We start from the raw sequence: 6,000 nt of genomic DNA on the forward strand, positions 1-6,000 counted from the left end.
AAAGCAAAAAAAAAAAAAAAAAATGAATTGGAGGGATTTTTAAGCAAAAAAGGAATCAGACCTAATGATTTGGAAAATTCTCAGTCTGACTATTTTGCAAAAAAAAAAAAACACACAAAAGCATATTCTGAAGAGAATACCCAGGGAAAGGCTGGACAATCAATCAAAGATATTATGGAATTATAAAAACTGAAATATAGCCACTGAATTGAAGGGGACAGAGATGGAACAAAATGAAAGAAGGGTGTCAGACTTAGATTCTATTGGGTTCAATCATATTTCTATAAGGATGGAAATATGTACTCTCTTTCAAGGAAATGGAAAGATCCCAGAAATCATGTCGAGATCATCAGGGTCACCACTGCGGATTTAATAGGCCAGATGGCTTTCATCCAAAGACTTGGGTATGAGACAGTCCTGCAAAGCAGTGGGATGGGGCGACCCAGAGTCTTGGGGTATGAACCCCTCCCATCAGATTCACGGAGAATCTCTGTGACAACTTCAGCGGGTACTGAAGGCAGAGGTGCTGCCACGGCAGGCCTGTAGTGTACAGCACTGAACCGAAACATGATCCTACAGCACCAAGATGAGATGGGATTTACCTTGCTAGATTTTGGACTTGCTCAGAACCCATCATTCTTTCCTTCTTCCATGTTTCTCCCTTTTGGAATGGGAATGCCTATCTATGCCACCACTGTAATTTGGAAGTACGCTGACTTATCTGGTTTCACAGATTCACCGATAGAGAGTACTTTTGCCCCAGGAAGAACTGAAACAGAGCAGGACCCTATGGTCCATCCTCACCCTACCCCTCAGAGGCCACCATGTCCTCTACCTGCCTTTTGTCTGTTGAAAAACTTTAGCCAAAGAATAAGCTTAATCAGAGAAGTGAGAAGATGCGGAAGCTAAGGAAAGCAGTCAAAATAGTAATAGTTCAGTCATTAAGCAAAGTCAAGGAACTTAGTTCCTCCTCAAGGGCTACAGATAATATTCTGAGCCATATCCTTTGAGCCATTTTGTAGATACTGAAACCTCCACCAGGTGGAAGAAGTTAATTGTATGATGACAAGACTGTAGCCATAACATAAACTGCTACGATTCTGGGAATATGCCTCAAAGAAGTGGGAAAAATAAATAAATAACCCTGGAACTGAAGACTAACCGTACATAAATCAATCAAAATGACATGGATCAGACGACTGCATGGCCAATTTCAAGATGATTGTCAGAGTTGACTATGCTCTGTCTGCATGTAGCCCCCTCCCTTCACCTATAGAAGCTCTTGCCCATTTGTCAGTGCAGAGAGTCGGCCTTTGGACACAAGTCTGCTTTTTCTCCTGAAATAAATCAAACTTTCCTTTCCACCAACCTTGCCTCTTGAGTATTGGCTTTAGAGTGGGAAGCAGCCAGACCCCACTTTTGGTAACAAAATTATACCTGATGTCTCACACATATCTGATTAATATAATATTTATATGAGGCTTTAGACTTCAGATTTTAAATGATGCTGGAATAATTTAAGACTTCGGGGACTGTTGGGATGAAATGAATGTATTTTGCATTTCAGAAGGACTTGAATTTGGGAGGCCAGGGATAAAATGGTATGGAATGAATGCTTACTTTCCCTCAAAATTCCTATGTTTATGCCCTAACCCTATGTTATAATATTTGGAGATGGGGCCTTTGGGAGGCAGTTAAGATGAGGTCATGAGGTTGAGCCTTCAAGATAGGATTCAAAGAAGAGGAAGATTCTCTCTTTTTCCCAACTCTCCACTGTCACCTTTCTCTCTCTGTCTTTCTCTCCATCTACATGCACCAAGGAAAGGCCATGTGAGGACATAGCAGGAAGAGGAAGAATAAGCCAGGAGGGGACCTCTCACCAGGAACCAAATGTGCTGACACCTTGAACTTGGACGTCTCAGCTTCCAGATTGTAAGAAGATAAATTCCTGTTCTTTAAGCCACACAGGCTATGGTGCTTTGTTACAGTAGGCAGAGTTCCCTGAAAGAGGTATTGTCCACCCCAGAGGAGTTCTACAATTACATGAAAGTGGTGGCATCTCTCTTAGGCAGTATGTGAGATAAGCTTTGGAGTTTGGCTAGTACACAGAGCATAGATATATGTGAGGCCCTCTGGGACTTTGCAATTCACAGGGGATAAATTTGAATGTTAGAGTATTCTGTGATGGAGAGAAAGGATTAGAGAGAGAGAGCAGAAGTCTGCCCAGGTAGGATGTTGGTTGCTTTGGATGTGCATATAGCCTAAGGGCCTAAACTACATAGAAATAGTGAGCCTAAATTGGAGATAATCCATAGGTTTTTAGGATTGAGAAGGACTTATCAGCCACATGATCTGGTAACTAATTTAATACATCAGTAAGAAAGAAGTTAAGTTTGATTTTAAGTTTGAATCTAAGTTATTCTCAAATGCCCATTCTAATGTTTTGAAATATAGCTAAAAGTCATGCCTAATCTGGTAAAGGTGCATTTTGATGGAATGAAGGAAAAATAAGCAAAATAAATATACCATATAGCATGAAGTCAAATGTCCATACATTGTTCTCCTAAGAGAACTGAAGTATGTATATAAATAATATACCATACAAAGACCAAGCAGTATTTTCTAAAAGTTCATGTATAAAAATAGTCAACATCACAAAAGAAGCAGATGTTTGCACTCTAACAGAAAATACTGATTGTAGCAAGAGTTTAAAAAATCTCAGTATTTCAGAAATGGAAATGATTTAGAAGCTATATAATCCAAATATTTTAGTCTTACTGATAGAGATACTGTGTTTAGAGAAATTGTAGGACTAGCTGGAGAATCAACAAAGTCAACAGAGTCAACAAATGATCAGAATCAGACTTTCATACATGGACCCTTGAATGATACAAACAGATTAAGATAATATTACCTATCCTTAAACTAACTCTTTTTGAAAGCACTGTATAATAATGAGGTAGTAGAAGTTATTTTTCCTATCTTAAGAGATTCCTACATCTTAAGACATAATTACTAAGATCTCTTGTACTTTAGAAGCTGGCTTAAAACTCAACATTCAAAAAGCTAAGATCATGGCATCCAGTTCCATCACTTCTTGGCAAATAGATGGGGAAAAAATGCAAACAGTGACAGACTTTATTTTCCTGGGCTCCAAAAGCATTGCAGATGGTGACTGCAGCCATTAAATTAAAAGATGTTTGCTTCTTGGAAGAAAGGCTGTGACAAACCTAGACAGTGTATTAAAAAGCAGAGACATCTCTTTTCTGACAAAGGTCCATATAGTCAAAGCTAAGATTTTTTCGGTTGTCATGTATGAATGTGAGAGTTGGACCAAAAAGGAGGCTGAGCACCAAAGAATTGAGGCTTTTGAACTGTGGTGCTGGAGAAGACTCTTGGATAGCAAGGAGGTCAAACTAGTCAATCCTAAAGGAAATCAACCCTGACTCTTCATTGGAAAGACTGATGCTGAAGCTCCAATATTTTGGCCACCTGATGGGAAGAGCTGACTCATTGGAAAAGACCCTGATGCTGGGAAAGATTGAGGGCAGGAAGAGAAGGGAACAACAGAGGATGAGATGGTTGGATGGCATCATTGACTCAACAGAAATGAGTTTGAGCAAATTCTGGGAGATAGCGAAGGACAGGGAAGCCAGGCATACTGTAGTCCATGGGGTTGCAAAGAGCCGGACACAACTGAGTGACTGAACAACAACTAGTACTTAAAAAGATTTTGCCAATGATATCCTTTGGAAGAGAGCGATAATTAGAGAATGCTGGAGATTCTAGGAAAGTAAAATCGGAGACCTCCAAAGACAGTATCAAAATTAGAAAGAAAGCTGTCAACTAGGCAATACAACAAAAAATTAGTATGTAACTTTTCACAACACAGATTCCTTTTTTGTTTCAAAATTTAGGATGGCCACATAGGAACTATTTTAACCATCTCTTCCTAATAAAATTTGACCAAAGCCTTGATATCTCTGCTATTTTAATAATATACGTTCTGTCATTTTTTTCAAATTTCTTTTTACATACGTATAAGCTGTTTTCCTTTTTTAGTAATTGTTCTAATCCACTGAAATTTTTTTCAACTCACTATGTATTTGTAAATGCTATAATTGAGAGGAAAAAATGCTTAATGTCAATAAATTTAAAGACAAAGTCTTTATTCTATAATAATATTCCATCATAATGACCATCTCCTCTTTACCTTTAGCTTTTCATATAATTTTTGTAAAAACATTTTAGGATTATCATGTGTAAATCACTACTAGTTTGTATTTTCAGAAAGCTTAGCACTAGCTAAACTAATAGTTTAGCTAGACATTTGAAAATGGTTCAGCTCTTTCCCACATAGCACAGACATTTAATATCCCTCATTCCAGTAAATGCCAGTCATACCAGCTGTCCAGACATCTAAAATGCCCCCTACGTGGTGGTACTGTTCTCTTTTAAACACACTATGCCTTTTTGTTTTGTCCATGCTTTCCTTTGCTATGCAAGAGTTTTAAGTTTAATTAGGTCCCATTTGTTTATTTTTGGTTTTATGTTCATTACCCTAAACAATGGATCCAAAAAGATCTCACTGTGATTTATGTCAAAGATTGTTCTGCCTATATTTTCCTCTAAGAGTTTTATTTGCAAAGGAAGCAACTGACAAGGAATTAATCTCCAAAATATACAAACAGCTCATGCAGCTCAATACCAAAAAAATGAATAACCCAATCAAAAACTGGGTGGAAGACCTAAATACATATTTCACCAAAGAAGATATACAGAGGGCCAACAAGCACATGAAAACATGCTCAACATCACTAATTATTAGGGAAATGCAAATCAAAACTACAATGATGTATCAGCTCATACCAGTCAAAATGGACATCATCAAAAAATCTACAAATAATAAATGCTTGAGAGGGTGTGGAGAAAAGGAAGTGCACATTCCCCTGCACTGATGGTGAGAATGTAAATTGGTACAGCCACTGAAGAACCGTATGGAAGTTCCTTAAAAAAACTAAAAATAGAGCTCCCATATGAACCAGCAATCCCACTCCTAGGCATATATTTGGAGAAAATCAAAACTTGAAAGGATTCAGGCATCCCAGTGTTCACTGCTATTTACAATAGCCAGGACATGGAAGCGACCTAAATGTTCACTGATGGAGGAAAGAAGATGTGATCCATATATACAATGAAATATTACTCAGCCATAAAAAGGAATGAAATAGTATCATTTGGAGAGATGTGGATGGACCTAGAGACTGTCATACAGAGTAAAGTAAGTCAGAAAGAGCAAAACAAACATCATATAATATTGTTTGTATGTGGAAGCTAGAGAAACGGTGCGCATGAAATAATTAGCAAAGCAGAAAAAGAGACACAGACATAGAGAATGGACTTACAGTTACCAAAGAGGAAGCAGGGGGGTGGGATGAACTGGGAGACTGAGATTGACACATGTACACTACCTGCGTATAAAATAATGAGAACCTACTGTATAGCACAAGGGCAAAGGAGAGGCCCCAGTATGATGGTAGGAGGGGCGAAATTGTGTTTAGCATCAGACCCCACACCCGCCAGAGATGCCCAGAGGGTTCAAACATACCTTGTGTGTACCAGGACCCAGAGACCCCATAAAGACTGAGACAGAACTGTGTTTGGGTGTCTCCTGAGGAGGTACGTGTCAGCAATGGACTGTTGAGGGGGCAGGGGCTCTGGGTGCAGTAGACCTGGGTATAGCATAAGCCCTCTTGGAGGAGGTAGCCATTAACCCACCATAGAGCCACCAGAACTTACACAGGACTTGGGAAACAGACTCTGGGAAGGCACAAACAGAAACTTGTGCATACCAGGACCTAGGAGAAAGGAGCAATAAGCCCACAAGAGACTAATCAAGACTTGCCCATGAGTGTCTAGGAGTCTCTGGCAGAGGCGTGGGTTGGTGTTGGCCTGCTGCAGGGTTGGGGGCATTGAGTGTAGCAGTGTGCGTGGGAGCTT

Source organism: Bos indicus, chromosome 7 (genome assembly GCF_029378745.1).
Source record: "Bos indicus isolate NIAB-ARS_2022 breed Sahiwal x Tharparkar chromosome 7, NIAB-ARS_B.indTharparkar_mat_pri_1.0, whole genome shotgun sequence".
In the NCBI taxonomy this organism is placed as follows: domain Eukaryota; kingdom Metazoa; phylum Chordata; class Mammalia; order Artiodactyla; family Bovidae; genus Bos; species Bos indicus.